This window comes from Pseudophryne corroboree, chromosome 6 (genome assembly GCF_028390025.1).
Source record: "Pseudophryne corroboree isolate aPseCor3 chromosome 6, aPseCor3.hap2, whole genome shotgun sequence".
In the NCBI taxonomy this organism is placed as follows: Eukaryota; Metazoa; Chordata; class Amphibia; order Anura; family Myobatrachidae; genus Pseudophryne; species Pseudophryne corroboree.
The window spans coordinates 223,539,247-223,560,410 of NC_086449.1; the positions used below are offsets into that span (position 1 = coordinate 223,539,247).

Consider the following 21,164-nt stretch of genomic DNA (forward strand, 5'->3'; position numbering starts at 1 on the left):
CGGCCTTGGCAGACGACGTTGCTGGCATTTCATCGTCTCGGCCATGACTAGTGGCAGCAGCTTCAGCACGAGGTGGAAGTGGATCTTGATCTTTCCCTAATTTTGGAACCTCAACTTTTTTGTTCTCCATATTTTATAGGCAGAACTAAAAGGCACCTCAGGTAAACAATGGAGATGGATGGATTGGATACTAGTATACAATTATGGACGGACTGCCACGGTTAGGTGGTATAAAAAAACCACGGTTAGGTGGTATATAATACAATTATGGATGGACGGACTGCCTGCCGAGTGCCGACACAGAGGTAGCCACAGCCGTGAACTACCGCACTGTACACTGGTTGATAAAGAGATAGTAGTATACTCGTAACAACTAGTATGACGACGGTATAAAGAATGAAAAAAAAACCACGGTTAGGTGGTATATATTATAATACAATTATGGTTGGACGGACTGCCTGCCGAGTGCCGACACAGAGGTAGCCACAGCCGTGAACTACCGCACTGTACACTGGTTGATAAAGAGATAGTAGTATACTCGTAACAACTAGTATGACGACGGTATAAAGAATGAAAAAAAAACCACGGTTAGGTGGTATATATTATAATACAATTATGGATGGACGGACTGCCTGCCGAGTGCCGACACAGAGGTAGCCACAGCCGTGAACTACCGCACTGTACACTGGTTGATAAAGAGATAGTAGTATACTCGTAACAACTAGTATGACGACGGTATAAAGAATGAAAAAAAAAACACGGTTAGGTGGTATATAATACAATTATGGTTGGACGGACTGCCTGCCGAGTGCCGACACAGAGGTAGCCACAGCCGTGAACTACCGCACTGTACACTGGTTGATAAAGAGATAGTAGTATACTCGTAACAACTAGTATGACGACGGTATAAAGAATGAAAAAAAAACCACGGTTAGGTGGTATATATTATAATACAATTATGGATGGACGGACTGCCTGCCGAGTGCCGACACAGAGGTAGCCACAGCCGTGAACTACCGCACTGTACTGTGTCTGCTGCTAATATAGACTGGTTGATAAAGAGATAGTATACAATACTACTAATATACTGGTGGTCAGGCACTGGTCACCACTAGTCACACTGGCAGTGGCACTCCTGCAGCAAAAGTGTGCACTGTTTAATTTTAATATAATATTATTTATCATGTACTCCTGGCTCCTGCTATAACAACCTGCAGTGCTCCCCAGTCTCCCCCACAATTATAAGCTTTATATACAATACATTGATGTGCAGCACACTGGGCTGAGCAGTGCACACAGACTGAGTCACTGTGTGACTGTGTATCGTTTTTTTCAGGCAGAGAACGGATATATTAAATAAAACAAACAACTGCACTGTCTCTGGTGGTCACTGGTCACTGTGGTCGTCAGTCACTAAACTCTGTCTGCACTCTCTTCTAATCTACAGTATCACAGCAATCTCTCTCTCTCTCTCTCTTCTAAATCTAATCTAAATGGAGAGGACGCCAGCCACGTCCTCTCCCTATCAATCTCAATGCACGTGTGAAAATGGCGGCGACGCGCGGCAGGAATGAATCTAGGCATTCTGTTACCTAGGGCAAAGACTCAGTTTGGCTCACTACCCCCCACCTCTTTCCTGTTTCCCAAAACTAGCTTTTACAAACTTGGAACAAATCTATAACTTTGGTTATAAGATCTAAAGAAAACACAATATAAAAAAAGATGAGTGAAATTGTATAATTTCTGTTTCTACTGTACATTCATCAAAAAAAATGCATAAAAAATATTAAATGAGGTTTTGGCAATGATGCTAGTAAAGCAAGTATAGAGGTAAAAAGAAGATACTGAAGTACAAAGGGGGTCATTCCGAGTTGTTCGCTAGTTATTTTTTTCTCGCAACGGAGCGATTAGTCGCTAATGCGCATGCGCAATGTCCGCAGTGCGACTGCGCCAAGTAAATTTACTATGCAGTTAGGTTTTTTACTCACGGCATTACGAGGTTTTTTTCTTCGTTCTGGTGATCGTAATGTGATTGACAGGAAGTGGGTGTTTCTGGACGGAAACTGGCCGTTTTATGGGTGTGTGTGAAAAAACGCTACCGTTTCTGGGAAAAACGCGGGAGTGGCTGGAGAAACGGAGCAGTGTCTGGGCGAACGCTGGGTGTGTTTGTGACGTCAAACCAGGAACGAAACTGACTGAACTGATCGCAGATGCCGAGTAAGTCTGGAGCTACTCAGAAACTGCTAAGAAGTGTCTATTCGCAATTCTGCTAATCTTTCGTTCGCAATTTTGAGAAGCTAAGATTCACTCCCAGTAGGCGGCGGCTTAGCGTGTGCAAAGCTGCTAAAAGCAGCTTGCGAGCGAACAACTCGGAATGACCACCAAAGTTCCTGTATCAGCATGCATAGAACACTCTTAAAAAAACATATTGGGGGACATTTATGGAATCTGCTGAAGAGTAAAAAGAGGTAACGTGTCGCATAGGTGATTGCTGCACAAGAAGCAAATCTGTAGAGTCTTTCCATAATTCCTGTGCGAGGAAAGCACAGCAGTCCTCCAGTAAGTTACTGGTTTATTAGCATTTATACCACAATGTATTACACTTTCCTTTCATACTGAATAAAATAAAAGCAGGAGAAAAGAACAATACCATTCAAGTTGTGTCATCTCTCTAGTTCCCCAGCATTCCTGGTATGACATATTCCATCCTATCATTTTCCTAAACTGTAAATGTCTCCAGTATATAACACTGCTCTAGTTTTCAAAAGGAGCTCAATGCTCAACTACTGTACACAGCCATTAATTGCACTGTGCATGTTCTGCACGAATAAACTCCTGAAAGGTCACGGAAAACTTTTTTAAAATTATCTTTGCTCAGCTAGAGTCTCAGACCCTGCTGTGAACAAATCTCCACAGAGGATGATGAGAAATGGATGGAGTTTCAAATTATATCCAGCTTTAAAACTTTAGGGTTTGGGTTTTTTATCAGTCTTTTTTATTGCAGTTCAGATTTCATTTATGTCAACACCAAGCATAAGGTCCACCAGGGATCTCGTGAAAAAGTCCAAACAACAATGGAGATTCATATGTAATATTGAGTTCTCTAACAATGGCAAAAGGAAATATTTTGTTTATAAACTTTACAGTGAGCCCTATTAATAATACTATGAGCAGCCTTACTGATTGGATGCTAGAGAATTATTCCAACTTTTTAGAAGTTTGATTAAAGTTGTGGATTTGTCTGTGGTATGATAGTTTCTGGTTCATATTGTTTTGGGTTTCAACTGCTAAAGCCAAATTTGTGAGTCTAGCAATGCTGTGTCCTGCACATGCACAACTGCCAGTCTGAACATGAGTGTGACACTTTCACCTGATGGGGACCCGGCAATCCCTGCAAGGTTTTGCCAAGCTGGAAACTCTGCAGTTGGGTCCTAAATTGCCAGCAGTGGGGACAATAATGCTATCACCATCTATAGATGGCATAAGCTATACATTGACAAACTACGGTAAGCTAAGCTTATAACTGTTAAATACTGAAAGGAGGACATAACCCCTTTAGCGAGTGCTAAATGAGTTATTCCATGACCTCTGTAATTAATGCAAAGCTACTATTATTATTATCTATATATTATTATTATTATTATTATTATCTATATATTAATAGCAGAAGGACGACTTTTATGAGTGACATATTTCTATGATGCCATTATCTAAGTAGGGCACATCAATTAAAGGTCTTGGTCCGTAGACTTGCAGAAAAATGTTGGCATTGGAATTGGTTTCTTCGTTTCGGAGTTATGTGGCAAAACGTCCGAATGCCATTTACAATGCATCACCATTGTGCTCTGGAAAATGTGACAGTGAACTCTCTGAGTGACCTGAAAGATGTGACCTGCTGGGTGGTCTGGAAACTGTTACAGTTATTTGCAGCCACCCACTAAGCAGGGCATTGACACCTAAGGGGGCAAAATGTTCCACCCAGCAAACGCTTCCCCAATTGAAACGTGCGCAACAGCTAGTTATTATTATAATTATTATTTTTCATTTTTAAATGGGGCCCATAGATTTTAAGCTCTATTAAGGCAGATGATTAAATACTCTCTGTAAAGTAGTGGAGATCATGTAGGCACTATATAAAGATATATTAATAAACAAGCTCATGCATGGCCTAACCTTTACTACTTGCTCAAACGGCGCTCAGTTTTTATTGTAAAGTTAGATAATGTATAACAAATTTTTAACTTTAGAGCTGATCTGAAGTATGTACCACTTCTAGGAGCCCAGTGAAACAAATATGAAAATCTCTATTAGTTACCAATTGTCCCCAATTTGAAATCATTATTATTATTATTATTATTATTATTATTATTATCTAGAAGAAATCATGTTGATTATGCTCATTCTATGGTCATTCTAGATTATTTTTTTTTACTAAAAACAACACTACTGTATACCCTGTTGTCACAGGTCATCCCTGCATTGTTTCTGTAATGAGATCAGTACAGTAATTGTACCAGATGATTTAGTGGAATACCAGGTTTCAGAGTAATTTGATTAATGCTAATAATGTAAAAGACACCAAGGTATAGAATTATTTAATATATGGCAATAGGTAAAGTTAACAAAGAATGAGGAAATACTAAACTATAAAATTACAAATATTAGAAGATGATAGCAAATAACTTAATGAAAAAGAAGGTAGTAAATGGCAATGACAAGAATATATCAAGGTTAGGATGTTCAGGAAAGGTGAACTGAAGAGGGCAACTAAAAAAATTAGCAAAAATGATCTGATCCTTAGAGACATGCAAGGAAGACAAGGCACGTGTCCTTGAGTAAGAAGGATTGGGTCCTTATCAGACCACCATCTAATACAGGACAAAAGAGTTAGGGAGGCCACCTCTTGCTGGAGAGCTAAAAAAGCAAATATACTGTACATTATACTATGACATTTGTGTAATCTGAGTGCTGGTATTAACAGACACTTAAAATGAAACTAGTACACAAATTAAAGTGAAATTCACCTAAAATAACTATGGAAAGATATGAAAAGCTGTTGACACCTGCTGGTAGGACCTGGCACTTATATACTGATAATGAAATTAGGCAGTAGAGCCACTACTATGGAGAGTAAAAAAAAATATATATTATATTGATACAGGGTAAGATGGACACCAGTTCCTGATGTTCAAGGTGTGCTCTGCACTGCTATAGTTATCCTACATGGATGTGGGGTTAAGGAGGTTTTAGTCTTTGGCTGTCCATTAACAATGTTATGTAGCCAAAATAAAAGGAACCACTTGATCTCAAAATCCTCGTTTAAGCCAGTGGGAGAGAGAGTTTGTAGATTGAAGATGGTCTTCATTTCGGCTTTTGCTAAATTGGTTTCGAGATTCCTGTTTTTCCATGTCGCTTTAATGTTGAGGAGACCCACGAAATGTAGAATGGAATTCGGAGAACATTGATGTTCCTTCCTAAAATGTTCAGAGAGATGATGAGTGGAAAGTCCCTTTCAAATGTTGTGGAGATGTTCACCTACTGTATGCGTGTTTTGAGCACCCTGGAAGTTCTGCCCAGATTAGATTTGCCACATGTACATGTGATGAAATAAATCACACTAGTAATACTGCATGTAATGAAATCCCGGATTTTCATTGTTGTGCCATTGATAGTAATTTCAGTATATTTAGATTTCTCCGTAATTACCCTTCTACATCCCAAACACATACCGCATCTATAAAAGAATGCTGTACTGATGGGGTTGGTGTTTTTCGTGGGTAGGGCACTTCATACTAGATGGTTCTTTAGCTTGGCTGCCTTGTGGTAGATTAATTTTGGTTTGTTGGGCATAATAAAACACCAACCTCATCAGAACCGCAGGCTTTCATAGATGCGGTATTTGTTTGGGATGTAGAAGTGTAAGAATGGAGAAATAGCCAGGGCACTCAAAACACGCACAAGTGAACATCTCAGCAACATTTGAAAGGGACTTTCCACTCATCATCTCCCTGAACATTTTAGGAAGGGACATCAATGTTCTCTGAATTCCATACTACATTTTGTGGGTCTCTTCAACATTAAAGCGACATGGAAAAATAGGAATCTCGAAACCAATGTAGTAAAAGCCGAAATAAAGACCATCTTCAATCTACAAACTCTCTCTCCCACTGGCTTAAACCAGTCAAGTGGTTCTTTTGATTTTGGCTACATAACATTGTTAATAGACATCTAAAGACTGAAACCACTTTAACCCCACATCCATGTACGATAACTAGAGCACACCTTGAACATCAGGAATTGGTGTCCAACTTTTACTTACCCTGTATTATTTCCCACTATACCATTATGATGGTCCATCTAATGATGAACCCTTTTCTGTCCATAGAATCCCGCAACTGTATATTATACTTTTAGGTCATCCAAAACCAATTTTTAAAATATGATTAATATTTTGTATTTGCCCTTTTATATTTGCACTCTTTATGACTGAACAATTGCTATTACTACTTATACATGTCTGTCTTCTTTATTTTTATGGTTACACATTATGGAATCCGCTATAAGAATATGGAGACGTTTTGCTCTCCAAATGGATACTTTTCTCCACTTGTTTTGGGACTTTGAGCTTTTTAAACAATCCAGGAATTTTGTCTCCATGGCAACCTATCATCTTCATTGGACATGTTACTCCCGCTGACTACCGGGAATGAGAGGTGCCGATTCAAGTATTGAGAGGCATATCACACCCTCCCTTCAGCAGGGGTTTGTGAGGGACAGGTCTTGTCAAACAAACTTAATTAGTTTCTATGAGGAAGTAAGTGTGAACTTAGACCAGGGAAATGCAGTGGATGTGGTATTTTTAGATTTTGCTAAAGCCTTTGATACGGTACCATACATGAGGTTAATACATAAACTAAGCTGGGTCTAGGAAACAGAATTTGTACTTGGATCAAAAATTGGTTGGAAAATAGAGATTTGTGGTCAATGGTAACTGGGCAAAAGTATTAAGTGGTGTACCAAAGGGTGTTTGCTAGGACCTCTTCTATTTAACATATTTTTAAATGACTTGGGGAACGGTCTTAAGAGCAAAGTGTCCATTTACACAGATGACACTAAACTGTGTAAAATTATTAAAACAGATGTTAACTGGCTACAGAATGACTTCATCAAATTGGAAGTTTAGGCTGCAAAGTGGAGTGTGAGGTTTAATAGAGAGAAATGTAAAGTTATACATTTTGGGACAAAGACAAACATGCTATTTACAAATCAAATGGTGAAATGGTAAGCGTATCAGTAATGGAGAAAGATTTGGGGGTACTCATCGACAATGGACTCAGTAATAGTGCCCAGTGTGAGTGTGCAGTAGCAAAAGCAAATAAGATATCAGCATGCATAAAATGGGGGATGGAGACAAGGGAAGAAAGTGTAATCCTACCATTATATAAATTGTTGGTACAGCAGAACCACATTTGGAATACTGTGTTCAGTTCTGGGCACCACACTCAGAGGTGTAGCTACGTGCCATGATGCCTGGAACAAGGGTATGTTTCGGCGCCCCCCTCCCCTGTGCTGAATTGGGTGCATGTTACATTTGAAAAGAAAAAAATAGGTAAAAGTCCTAAATGGGTGACAGGGCTGGTTTTAGACCTTGTGGAGCTCAGGGCAAAAGTTTCCTTTGGGTACCCCTCCATGTATAAAATAGGGATAGCGTGCACCTAAGGGACACAACAAAAATATAGGGGTGTGGCTTTATGGTGAAGGGGCATGGCCACAGAGTAGTACCAATTCAGATTACACTGCATAGTATTGTCCATTATTCACATTACACCGAACAGTAGTGTCCGTTATTCACATTACACCATGCGGTGTAATCCTTATACACGTTATGCCACACAGTAGAGCCCCTTATACACGTTACGCCAGACAGTAGAGCCCCTTAAAGAGTAACCCTGCTGCATAGCTACAAGCAGACAGGGCAGCAGAGATCTGGCATGTGCTGGCTGTCAGTGTCTTCTGCTGTTACCTCTGGCCTGCCCGGTTCCCTACCTAGTCTCCGAGTTCAACTCAGTGTGTGCTCCCCTGCTTTTCCTCCTCCTGCTCTGCGGCTACCTATACAGGGAGGGGGTGCCCTCTAACTTCTACGGCACCCAGAGCTCGAGCTCCACTGGAGCCACCCTCGCTACACCCCTGACCACACTATAAAAAAATACATATTGGAACTCAAAAAAGTTTAGAGAAGAGCTACCAAATTGATTAAGGGCATAGAGTCATTGGAATATAATGAAAGGTTAACCAGGTTAGATATTTTTTACATTACAAAAGAGGCATCTAAGAGGAGATCTGATTATTATTTCTAAATACATTGAGGGGCAATACAGGGAATTATCAAGTGATTTGTTTATCAAGAGATCTGTACACAAAACACATGGCTACCCCCTAAGGTTAGAGGGGAGGACTTTTCACATCCAGCGAAGGAAGGGTTTCTTCACAGTGATGGCGGTAAAGATATGGAATTCTCTGCCGGAGAGTGTTGTCTTGGCTGATTCAATTGATAAGTTTAAAAAAGGGTTGGACCAATTTTTAACAGAAAAAGAAATCCAAAGATACAACCTCTAATAATTAGATTAAGTATAGGTTGAACTTGATGGACAAACTGTCTTTTTTCAACCTTAACAACTATGTTACTATGTTAACTGTCACTCTGTCTACAGCTAAGTGAAAGCGGTTGTTGAATTGTGTTACAGGGGTTTTCCTGCCATGCATGGAGGTCATGTACATGCCCGTGAACAGCTTAGTGCATGATTGTTTCACTAAAGCTGATTATTTTTAGAGTAGTGGTTCTCAGCCTTAAGCATCTCCAGTAATATTTGAATGTTTGCATGGATAATTATTAAGCATAATGCATGATCGTCTGGAGTGGCAAACTGTTTGAAATTGCTTTTGTCGCGGTTGTTCCTCTTACAGAGTTACCTTTAAATTTGGTAATGTCAATACCCGCAACTTTGATGGCAGATAAGAACCACTTGGCCCATCTAGTCTGCCCCTTTTTTTATCCTTTAGGTAATCTCAACCCTTTTTGAGCCTTAATTCTTAATTCATGATAGAAGTGAGTCTAGGAGGGCAGTAAGGATTTATACTTTCCAGGAATAGTTGTTGAATTCTTTACCAGACCGGAAAAGTAAGTGAAAGGTACTCTATAATCTTTAATGATGTCAAAGTCCTAATGATGTCAATTGATAAGGCTAAAATAGCAGTTTATTTTCTTGATACAAAGTATATGTTTGATATTTAGATTATAATAAGGCAAAAGAGGGTCAATTTCCCAAGTGTTTGATTCCGACAGGTCTAAACAATTAGATACCACTAAGAAGTGGTCAATTTTAATTTCTTTAAAGAACAATGTCCTAAATGCTAGAGCTGACCTATAAGTTCTTATGTTAGCTGAAGCCATAGCTCAGTCTTATTTTTGTGCCAAAATGTGTAAAAGAATATGGAGGGACAAGCAACTCTGGGTGGAGTGCATTTGGAATTCCACCTGTTAAACTCATCAAGCATGGCCCCATATCTGGCTTAAGTTCATGATCTCAAAGGGAAAGTTACCAGTTGAGTACCCCAGGGATCTGAACTTGGACCAGTGCTTTTTAATCTCTTTATTGGTGACATTGCAAATGGTATTGAAGGGAAAGTATGGCTTTATGCAGATGACACAAAGATATGCAACAGAGTAGACACACCAGGAGGGGTAAATCTTTAATATCGGTACAAACCTGATGGACCATAGATTACAAAAGTTTTAATTTATATGTGTTGTCTTACTTTGGTGTTGAGTTGGTCTCAGTCAAAATAATTTTAATGATATCTAATAAAGTATATTGATTTTAACTCTACATATGATCTAACTTTTCCTACATTATTCTCAAAGAGTGCGCCAACACAAGAGTCTTCTATTTCTTCTTCTTTATGTTTATACTAAAGTTGTGGGTTGGTCTGTAAATCTCTTCAGAAGGTAACAGAATCGCCTTTATTGTTTATTTGTTTTTTCATTGCTTTATATGGAAACTAATGAAAGCCTGTCCATAATATTGTTTTTATTAAGAGCCGTAATATGAAGTACTAAATCACAAATCAAATAATTTTCCTCTATTAACAAAATAGAGCACTTCAACTGATTATTAACGCCAACATCTTGTACCTGTGTGTCTTTTATGGTTTAGGTTCTAAGGGCCTAATTCAAGGTTAATTGCAAAACAAAATTTTCCTCTAATGGGCAAAACCATGTGCACTGCAGGGGGGGCAGATATAACATGTGCAGAGAGAGTTAGATTTGGGTGGGGTGTGTTCAAACTGTAATCTAAATTGCAGTGTTAAAATAAAGCAGCCAGTATTTACTATGCACAGAAACAATATAACTAAGCTAAATCTACACACTGGGAGATGGCAGCAATTTGGACGATGATCAATCTCGATATCGTCCAAATTGACTTGCATTGCAAAACTATGAAAACCAACTATGAACGACCATGGGTCCACGCATCGTTCATCGTTGGTGCATACACACTAAGCGATATGAACAATTTAATGAACAAGAATGTTCATATGCCCCTACAATATCAACCAGTGTGTAGGGTGCATAACTCTCTCTGCACATGTTATATCTGCCCATTTACAGTGCACATCGGTTTGCCCATTAGAGGAAAATAATGTTTTGCAATCAACCTTGAATTAGGCCCTATGTCCATATTTTCATGGAATTGCCTTGTACTAACCGCCGTTTCTGAAGATGAATCTTCATATTGTGATCACGTTATGAATCTTTATGCAACATATGCAGAATTACAACTTTTACAAATGTGCATAAGTGATACCAAAAGTGCAGTTTGTTTTTGTAAAATATTTTTTTTATTAAAGGTTAAACAAAAATAAAGAAAAACAAAGCAGCAAGCTATATGTCTGTCAAGTTATACATTATAAATTGTTTGAAAATTAATATTCAATTCTTCAACTTTACATAGAATTAAATAAAAATTGTGGTAAAATAGAGCAAATTAAACATGCTTAAACTAAAACAAATAATTATTGAACTACCTAAAAACAAATCAGGCGCCTATAAAAAGGTTGACTATATCTAGCTGCTGCACAGTTCTCTTCTCAAAGCAGTATGAAAATGAATATCCAATATGAGAGTTTCTTTGTTTGAAAAGTATCAAGTATTAATTTAGTGCTAACTTCCAGCGATAAGTCTCCTCATTAAAAGGAATTCTTCATGGATCATTAAATATTTTGTTCATTTGTATCAACTTTTTAGTATCAGGTGGCTGTCTGTTTAAAAGGCAATTTTTTTTATTTTTTTTTTAAAAGAGGGGCTTCTAGAGCCTGTATTCCCACAATACTGTGGATAGGCTGAGCTGCCTGTTAAAAAGTTAAAAAGTTACTTGCCGTAATTAAGTTATATAATTGATCTAGTGCCGATCCCAAATAAATATGCAGGCGATGTCCATGTACACTGCTATCGTTATATAGACAGCTTGTTGCGGCTGCTAACAGTTGACAGGAGGGAGCGCTCCTAGACGCCGGTGTCTGTGAGCGGGCAAGAAATACCTATTTGGGTGTGGGAGTCCCCATATATTCACTGGCGTGCGCAGCACATTTTATTAGGGGGTGCACCGTCGGAGGGGTGTGTTTAGCACCGCCTTTTTGGCATGTTTAGTACCATCTATTGATGGTCAACACATATAAAATATCCATCTTTGTACCAATCCTAATAAAGCAGATACATTGTCAGATGTTGTGGTGTGCACCAAACAAACACCCCTGATGGCACTCACTGCAATTACACTGCTCCTCCTCAGCCTGGTCTGGCTCCCCCTCTCTTTCCCCTGCAAGCTGCAGCAGCTTACTTACAAGTCAGTCACTCACTGACACTGACAGTCGTAGACTAGTACTGATGCTGCTGGAAAAATAAGTGATGTGTCAATGCTCCTGCCGGCCGTCTTCTAGTATTGAATTTGTCTTCCTAAGAGGAACGCTGGCTGCATGCTGCTCCTAATCAGTGGCTGGCGTTGGCATAGCATTGAAGGAGAGAGGTGTATATGTGGCGGGTGTGACGGGTGGGCATGTGAGCAACATGACGTAATCACGTCACATCACACTGTTTTTGTACATAGAGGTGGAGCTGGGAATTTGAAAGCCGGTGTCAGTGGCACCCTTGATTAACCCAGGCGTCCAGTCAGTAATGCATTCCTGACAGGGTGCAGCACAGAGGGGACAGTAATCAGCCTGCTCGGCGATCGCTGCATCAGGCATGTGAGATCTGGGTGCCAGACATTAGGGGGTGCCTGAGCGCACCAGGCACCCCCCCTGCGCACACCTATGCATATATTGCCACTGTGATGATGCTGTTCTGTAGTGCAAACCATCTCATTCAAACCACATTGTGGACAGGCAATCAGGTGGCTTAGTCAGTGTAATCTGGATAGGATGCCCTGCTATAATGTCTGCAGGCCTGGATAGCTCAGTCCCTCAATCCTACTGTTTATCCCGGGAAGCCATTCTACAAATCTACCATGTACTGTTGTAAAATGTAATGCAGTACTTCTTCACATTTCTACTGAACCTGCATTGTGGAGCTGTCCTCACATTACAAGTCGCAGCTGTAGCATACTTGCCTACCTGACCCTCTCCATGAGGGAGAAAATGCTCTGTTCCTGGACTTTCCTGGTAATGTATGATTGCCATCACCTGTGCTGAGCTAGGTAATTGATAAGAATGGTGTTTCACCACAGGTGATGGCAATCATACATTACCAGGAAAGTCCAGGAACAGAGCATTTTCTCCCTCATGGAGAGGGTCAGGTAGGCAAGTATGAGCTGTAGCTCATTTGTGTCTATGAGACATTCCTGACTGCTGCACTTTATTTATTTAATAGTAAAATGCAGCTTCCACCCAAATACCTTCCCATATAGCGGCAGAGAAAATGGACACACTCAAATTCATCATTATAATGATTACTGTTTCAGATTTTTCATTTGGAGCATATCAACAAAGAAAAAATTTAAAGTCAGAAATAAAATACTATTACAGCTATATATTGGGCCTCTAACTGAGGTTACATCCTTCTGTAAGTGCTGAATCAAGCAAGGATTCTTAGCTATGAGAGGTTTTTCATTTTCCAGAGTACTGTCTGAAAAGTGCATTTGTTCTGATAAGTGCCTAATTTAACACAAGGACATAGTTCAAGCACGGCTCAAGTTGGAGTTTGGTGCCCACCCCTTAAAAAAAAAAAGGAAAACAAATATGGTGTCTGTGGATGTGTGTGTGTATGATGTATATATATATATATATATATATATATATACATAAACAGTATATATATACACACACACATATATATATATATATATATATATATATATATATATCAAATACCATGGACTCATCACAAAATCCCCTGAACCATAAAGACTAGGGGGGTCATTCAGACCTGATCGCACGCTAGGTTTTTTGCTGCACTGCGATCAGGTCAGGATTGCGCATGCATATGCACCGCAATGCTCAGGCACGTCACACAGGTACAAAGCGGATCGTTGCTGAGCGATGGATTTAATAAACAATCCATTCACAAAGGCGATCGCAAGGAGATGACAGGAAGAAGGTGTTTGTGGATGTCAACTGACCGTTTTCTGGGAGTGGTTGGAAAAATGCAGGCGCGTCCAAGCGTTTGCAGGGCGGGTGTCTGACGTAAATTCCGGGCCCGGACAGGCTGAAGTGATCACAGCGGCTGAGTAAGTTCTGGGCAACTCAGAAACTGCACAAAACGTTTTTGCAGCGCTCCACTGCAAATGCGTTCGCACACTTGCAAAGCAAAAATACACTCCCCTATAGGCGGTGATTATCTGATCGCAGGGCTGCAAAAAATAGCTAGCATGCGATCAGGTCTGAATGACCCCCTAGGAACTGACATTTGGACAGTAGCCTGTTTTTGTGATGGGGCACCCAATAAGAAGGGATTTTTCAAAATTCCACCCACAAAGGGGTTAAAAGGGGTGAGATGATTATTGGGAATTCCCCCCTCACAGAGGAGAGTTAAGACAGCTCACTCAGCTGGGGCTATAAAGAATGTATGGTGCCAGCGATACTACAGTAAGTCGCAGAGGGGAGAGAACACAATAGTCTGTTACTGGATTTCCTTGTCAGTGGCAGTTGCAGAGCAGTCCATTATTCAAATAGGGTAGCCACATCAACTGCCACCTATACATATTGTCAAGCACTGTTGGGTGTGGATCCCCTATTTGAATAATGGACTGCTCTGCAACTGGAAATGGCAAGGCAGTCCAGCCTTATGGTTCACAAGATTTTGTGATGAGTCAGTGTTATTTGCCTTTTATTTATATAGATGTTAAATATAAGTACTTAACCAACCTATTTCCAGTCAGGAGAGGATAGTGTCTCAATTATCAGAAGTTAACCTGTCACTTGAGCTAACCATTGCTGAACTTCTCCGAGAGCAAAAGGAGGAAATGAGAGATTGATGTTTTAACTCTTAAATGCAAAAGCTTGATAGTCAGCAACTGCTTTTCTGCTGTGTAAAGGGTACCAACAGCTCTCCCAGTGACCTTAAGTGTTGTGCTAAAATCTTTACCTTTTTACCTCAACGGAGGAGCCCTAAGGAGAGCAAGAAGCTAAGCAAGGAGACCTAGGACCCTTTGGAATAGAGTTAGCCTATCCCTATAAACCTTACATATTTAACATACAGCGGGCGGAGCTTGGCCTGTCGTCCCAGCATTTACAGCACTGAACAGGGCAGCATCAGAGGCGGAACAGGGCAGAGAAGGAGGCAGATTATTCTCCTCAATGTCAACCTTTTGACAGCATCAATCCGGGGAAGACCCACCCGGAGGAGCGACCTGATAAAGATTGGCAGTTGCGGGCGGAGCATGTGCTGTTGTAGGTCTAATTGCTGATCTTCTAGGATATACTAACCAGTTAACTTTAGGTATATTCAATTGTCCAGAAAAAAAGACACAGAGACTACAGATTTCCGTACAATAAAATCTTTGTGATTATACTTGAAATTCCGTAGCGAAGCACGGGTATTCTGCTAGTATATATATATATATATATATATACAAAGCTCGATCCGGCACTCCAATACTATACAAACTGTAGCTGCTGCGGTGCCTTCTTAGGGGGGACAGCGCCTCCCACACAAAGACCAACATACCAGAAGCGGCACTCACAGACTCCGTAAAAGTGCAAAACAGCAAATTGTTTATTCGAAGTTTCTGGGTATTACCCCCTTCATCAGGATAACCTGATGAAGGGGGTAATACCCTGAAACGTCGATTAAAGAATTTGCTGTTTTGCACTTTTACGGAGTCTGTGAGTGCCGCTTCTGGTGTTTTGGTCTATATCAGGGCTGTAACTAGGTGTGTGCGGAGTGTGCTCTGCACATAGTGCTGCAGCGTAGGAGGTGCTGTTGGCAGCACTTTCCAATTGTGAATTTTCTAATAAATGCTTTCAATTCCAGCTTCCCCAGTTTTTGAAGCCCAGCATCTCCTGATCGCCCCTGTCTCTTACCCCCACCCCTTTTGTCACTAATACCTACACAGCATTCATGGACTTAACTTGATAGCTCTTTGTTGTTCAGACGCACTGTCTTTATCACATTTGCTGATTCTGATATGCCCGGGATGCAAACCCGTTGCCCATGACATTGCAGTCGGACACTTTATTCATTGTGGGAAGGGGCATCATAGTATTGGCTTTCTCTGGGATCAATTTTTTCATGCCCCTTCCCCGTGAGGCATGTGCCTTATGTTCTTATTGGAAAAATGGGGGGCGTCAACTCTTTTTCTGGCACAGGGCACCAAAAAGTCTAGTTACGGCACTGGTCTATATATATATATATATTATTCACATATATATTATATACATATGTACTATATATATATATTTAAGCACATGACTTACAGAATAATATATATGGCGCTCTCAGCTGGCCTACAGGGACTGGAGCCCGCAGTGAAATGGCAGGACTCCAGCTAACCATGATCCACGACTGTGGCAACAGTCGTGGATCATGATATGTGTACAAGGAGAAAAGTATGACTCTTGTTTGGGCGCACTCTTGTTAAATTATCTAAGTATTGGTTGATCAATGAAGTGCCCGAAGGTTAGTAATAAAGTCTTTGGATTCTACTCTTCTAAAATGCCTAAAAACTCAATATGACAAACTCGACAAAATTAACCATTGATATGCCTATTGTGTCTTCCAAGGAAATTGTGAAATGTTCAGATCTTAATTATGCCTGGATAATTGCATATCGGAAAGTAGCTACATATTATGCTACCTCCGTCTGCCAAAGATCTGTACAAACTGAGTTTGTATTAATACAGCCCTGGATTGGGTTAGGTATGTGAGTGGAAGAGCCCACACAGTACTGAAAAATTCTTTAGGTTTGCCACTGTTATCGATAGGTGAATTGAGATGAATGAGGTTCAGGAGGTAGGAGGATAAGTATAAGTGGTGATACTGCTGTTGGTGTTGTTTCTTAGGGAAGGAAGTCTTCCTACTTCACCGGGTATTCCCTAGCAGTCGCCTGTCTAGGTACTGACCCAGCCCACCTGCGTTTAGCTTCCAAGATCGGATGAGATTGGGCGTAAGCGTAGGGGTATGGTCGTAGAGAGAACTGATCCTATACCACCAATGAGAGTGCACCGAAACAGAGGATTGGTTCCTCCTCAGAGACAAGACTGGAGGACTTCGTTGAAAAGAAGAGTGACCACAGTCGGGTAAGTGTGAATCTGCTGTCCACGTTAGACTGAAGAGACAGGTCCCTTGAGGGGACACGCTCACCAGAATCGTGGATGAGAGTTCACAGAAGAAAGAAAAGTAGGAAAATTGTAGAGGGTAGAGGAGATATTAGAGAAGCAATTGAATTAAGTACATTAGGTCCCTTACGGTCACCTGGGTTGTTTGTATACTGATGGGTCCCAGTAATTGTGACGGATAACCCAGCAGGCACCAAAAATAACGTAAAGATACTCTGTGATAATAACCATGAAGATAGTATCCTTGTAATTGGTACCAATCCACTGAGTAGATACGACGTTAGTTACACAGGGCAGACCCTAGTAGTAATTTACAACCATCGGGCTAATATGATATACCCTCAGAAATCACTAATAACAGTGGCAAATCAGTAATATGAATAACAGGATTATTCGCTGAAAACCTCAATATTATGCTAAAGCGAAAAAAATGCTTAATCAAATATGGCAGAAAAAGGTTTCGGTGTCACCTCTTCAAATAATGTGCAGGAGGGGTGCCCATAAGGAGTGCAGGGCCAAAAAATTGTCCGCCCTTATCACCAATCTGTATCACAGTGTACCCATATGGGGAGTATATATATATGTGCAATGCAGCCCAGCTGGAAATACCAGTCGTGGATCATGGTCAGACTCACGAGATTCAGCTGTCTGCCGCTTGCAGAATCACTGTTGCTTGCTGCAGCACAGGCTGAGCAGTGCCTGGTGGGAGCTATCCTGTCCCCTATTGCAGGTGTTAGCAGGGCTCCTGAGAAAGAACCAATTATTTCTGCAGCAACATCAGATGGGCGGCAGAGCTCTACTGGAAGAGCAGCGGTCACACTTGGATCCTGCTGTGAACTACACAGGTGCTGCTGTACATGCAGGTGCCCCTTCACAGCTTGGAGCCCGGAGGCAGGCGTCTCTATTGCCTCTGGGAGTTATGACCCCGAGTTCAACACAAGAAAGTAGTTAACAAACGTATACTTTTACAATTCTTTCTTTGTGATAAGTTCCTCGAAAAGGTTGTGATATATTTTTGCACTCCAATTGGTTTATTTGAAATCCATTTTACAATATTAATTTATAGTTGTAAGTAATCTATTAGGGGATGTGGTCAGGATTAGAGATGAGCGGGTTCGGTTCCTCTGAATCCGAACCCACCCGAACTTCAGGTTTTTTACACGGGTCCGAGCAGGCTCGGATCTTCCCGCCTTGCTCGGCTAACCCGAGCGCGCCCGAACGTCATCATCACGCTGTCGGATTCTCGCGAGGCTCGGATTCTATCGCGAGACTCGGATTCTATATAAGGAGCCGCGCATCGCCGCCATTTTCACACGTGCATTGAGAGTCATAGGGAGAGGACGTGGCTGGCGTCCTCTCCGTTTAGAGAAGAGAGAGACACAGTATTTTGGGGAGCATTATTAGGAGGAGTACTACTATACTGTATACTACTATACTACTTGCTGAAGTGATATTTTATACTAGATTAGATAATAGATAGTGTGACTGTAAGTGTATTATCTGACTTGTGGGGGAGACACTGACAGTGGGGAGCAGTTAGAGTCTGAGAGCAGGACTCAGGAGTACATATAACGTACAGTGCACACTTTTGCTGCCAGAGTCAGTGCCACACTGCCATTGTTGTGACCACACTGACCACCAGTATAATAATATATTTTGTGATTGTCTGCTTAGGCCTCGGAGTACTAGTTGCAAGTTGCAACGTGACCTGAAGTGACCACCAGTTTAATAATCAATCACCACCAGTTTAATATATATATATATATATATAATTGTATATAATATATATATATATATATATATATATATATATATATAATATTGTATACCACCTACCCGTGGTTTTTTTTTTTTCATTCTTCTTTATACATACTACTATAGTAGCTTACTGTAGCAGTCTGCGGTGCTGTGCTGACCTGACAGTGTCCAGCAGGTCCGTCATCAGTCATTACATAATAAATATATATAGTACCTGTCCGGCTGCAGTACTAGTGATATTATATTGATTTCATCTCATTATCAATAATTTATCATCCAGTCTAGACTCTATATTAGCAGCAGACACAGTACGTTAGTCCACGGCTGTAGCTACCTCTGTGTCGGCAATCGGCAGTCCATCCATAATTGTATACCACCTACCCGTGTTTTTTTTTTCTTTCTTCTTTGTACATACTACTATAGTATAGTAGCTTACTGTAGCAGTCTGCGGTGCTGCTGAGCTGACAGTGTCCAGCAGGTCCGTCATCAGTCATCATTACCTAATAAATATATATCTACCTGTCCGGCTGCAGTACTAGTGATATTATATATACATACATATATATATATATATATATATATTGATTTCATCTCATTATCAATCATCCAGTCTATATTAGCAGCAGACACAGTATGTTAGTCCACGGCTGTAGCTACCTCTGTGTCGGCACTCGGCAGTCCATCCATAATTGTATACCACCTACCCGTGGTTTTTTTTTTTCTTTCTTCTTTGTACATACTACTATAGTATAGTAGCTTACTGTAGCAGTCTGCGGTGCTGCTGAGCTGACAGTGTCCAGCAGGTCCGTCATCAGTCATCATTACCTAATAAATATATATCTACCTGTCCGGCTGCAGTACTAGTGATATTATATATACATACATATATATATATTGATTTCATCTCATTATCAATCATCCAGTCTATATTAGCAGCAGACACAGTACGTTAGTCCACGGCTGTAGCTACCTCTGTGTCGGCACTCGGCAGTCCATCCATAATTGTATACCACCTACCCGTGGTTTTTTTTTTCTTTCTTCTTTGTACATACTACTATAGTATAGTAGCTTACTGTAGCAGTCTGCGGTGCTGCTGAGCTGACAGTGTCCAGCAGGTCCGTCATCAGTCATCATTACCTAATAAATATATTATCTACCTGTCCGGCTGCAGTACTAGTGATATTATATATACATACATATATATATATATATATTGATTTCATCTCATTATCAATCATCCAGTCTATATTAGTACTGCAGCAGACACAGTACGGTAGTCCACGGCTGTAGCTACCTCTGTGTCGGCACTCGGCAGTCCATCCATAAGTATACTAGTATCCATCCATCTCCATTGTTTACCTGAGGTGCCTTTTAGTTGTGCCTATTAAAATATGGAGAACAAAAATGTTGAGGTTCCAAAATTAGGGAAAGATCAAGATCCACTTCCACCTCGTGCTGAAGCTGCTGCCACTAGTCATGGCCGAGACGATGAAATGCCAGCAACGTCGTCTGCCAAGGCCGATGCCCAATGTCATAGTACAGAGCATGTCAAATCCAAAACACCAAATATCAGTAAAAAAAGGACTCCAAAACCTAAAATAAAATTGTCGGAGGAGAAGCGTAAACTTGCCAATATGCCATTTACCACACGGAGTGGCAAGGAACGGCTGAGGCCCTGGCCTATGTTCATGGCTAGTGGTTCAGCTTCACATGAGGATGGAAGCACTCAGCCTCTCGCTAGAAAACTGAAAAGACTCAAGCTGGCAAAAGCACCGCAAAGAACTGTGCGTTCTTCGAAATCCCAAATCCACAAGGAGAGTCCAATTGTGTCGGTTGCGATGCCTGACCTTCCCAACACTGGACGTGAAGAGCATGCGCCTTCCACCATTTGCACGCCCCCTGCAAGTGCTGGAAGGAGCACCCGCAGTCCAGTTCCTGATAGTCAGATTGAAGATGTCAGTGTTGAAGTACACCAGGATGAGGAGGATATGGGTGTTGCTGGCGCTGGGGAGGAAATTGACAAGGAGGATTCTGATGGTGAGGTGGTTTGTTTAAGTCAGGCACCCGGGGAGACACCTGTTGTCCGTGGGAGGAATAGGGCCGTTGACATGCCTGGTGAAAATACCAAAAAAATCAGCTCTTCGGTGTGGAAGTATTTCAACAGAAATGCGGACAACATTTGTCAAGCTGTGTGTTGCCTTTGTCAAGCTGTAATAAGTAGGGGTAAGGACGTTAACCACCTCGGAACATCCTCCCTTATACGTCACCTGCAGCGCATTCATAATAAGTCAGTGACAAGTTCAAAAATTTTGGGCGACAGCGGAAGCAGTCCACTGACCAGTAAATCCCTTCCTCTTGTAACCAAGCTCACGCAAACCACCCCACCAACTCCCTCAGTGTCAATTTCCTCCTTCCCCAGGAATGCCAATAGTCCTGCAGGCCATGTCACTGGCAATTCTGACAATTCCTCTCCTGCCTGGGATTCCTCCGATGCATCCTTGCGTGTAACGCCTACTGCTGCTGGCGCTGCTGTTGTTGCTGCTGGGAGTCGATGGTCATCCCAGAGGGGAAATCGT

At 41.1% G+C, this 21,164-nt stretch overlaps 1 protein-coding gene and 1 pseudogene across 1 annotated transcript in view; both read right to left on the minus strand.

Moving 5' to 3' along the window:
- Nucleotides 1-21,164, minus strand: part of ST8SIA2 (ST8 alpha-N-acetyl-neuraminide alpha-2,8-sialyltransferase 2) — a 386,354-nt gene that overhangs the window by 213,789 nt on the left and 151,401 nt on the right. The gene's annotated exons all lie outside the window — the stretch shown is intronic.
- On the minus strand, nucleotides 16,566-16,684 carry LOC134937637 (5S ribosomal RNA; annotated as a pseudogene).